Below are 828 nucleotides of genomic sequence, written 5' to 3'. Positions count from 1 at the left end.
TAGGGATGGCTCGATACCACTTTTTCAGAACCGATACCGATCCGATACCAAAAATTCTGAGTATCTGCCATTACCGATATCAATCCGATACCAGCGCAGTTTTTTTTTAAATGAGTGTAGAATTTCTATACCTCAATGTGTAGGTCGATCATCACTCTTTTGTATGTTACACACAATCTACTAAATATAGACAGCTTCATTATAAAGAAAAAATAACAAACAAAAAAATATAATCAAAATCTATGACAAAAATACTATTATAAACTAGGTTAATGGATAATTCAGTAGCAAAAGTTACTCTAGAAAAATCATGAGTGCACAATAATTTTATAAAATCCTAAACTTTTAGTGAAAAAAAAATACATTATTTAGTGGGTAACAAATAAAAGTGAATAAGTGTAGGGCTAAATCTGGTAGGCCTACACATTGCTCTTTGTATTGTTGTAAAATACATTCATGAAAACAAGTAATATATTTATAAATAAATATATACTATAGTAGTCAACATTTGAAGTGGATCAAAACCTTTCATCAAAGTTGTCCTAAAACCAAAACAATACCCGTTCTTGTCTTAGGACAACTTTGATTAACTTTTTTGGATCCACTTCAAATGTTGACTACAGTATAAATTAAAAGACATTTCTTTTAACTGTATAGCAGAGTAATGAGGCAGCAACATATGATAGATAAGACGAACAAGAAAGGCTATTAATCTTTCTTTGCGCAAAAGTATTATGATACTAAAGGCTACAAATACAGAGCGGCTCAAAGCGCTTATGCGCATCCCGTGCGCAGAATGACGCGCTTGAAGCAACACAGAGTCACAGC

Source organism: Sinocyclocheilus rhinocerous, unplaced genomic scaffold (assembly GCF_001515625.1).
Source record: "Sinocyclocheilus rhinocerous isolate Xijiao unplaced genomic scaffold, SAMN03320098_v1.1 scaffold1745, whole genome shotgun sequence".
Taxonomy (NCBI): Eukaryota; Metazoa; Chordata; class Actinopteri; order Cypriniformes; family Cyprinidae; genus Sinocyclocheilus; species Sinocyclocheilus rhinocerous.
The sequence above is the reverse complement of the archived record's forward strand: the minus strand, read 5'-3'. Positions refer to the sequence as shown.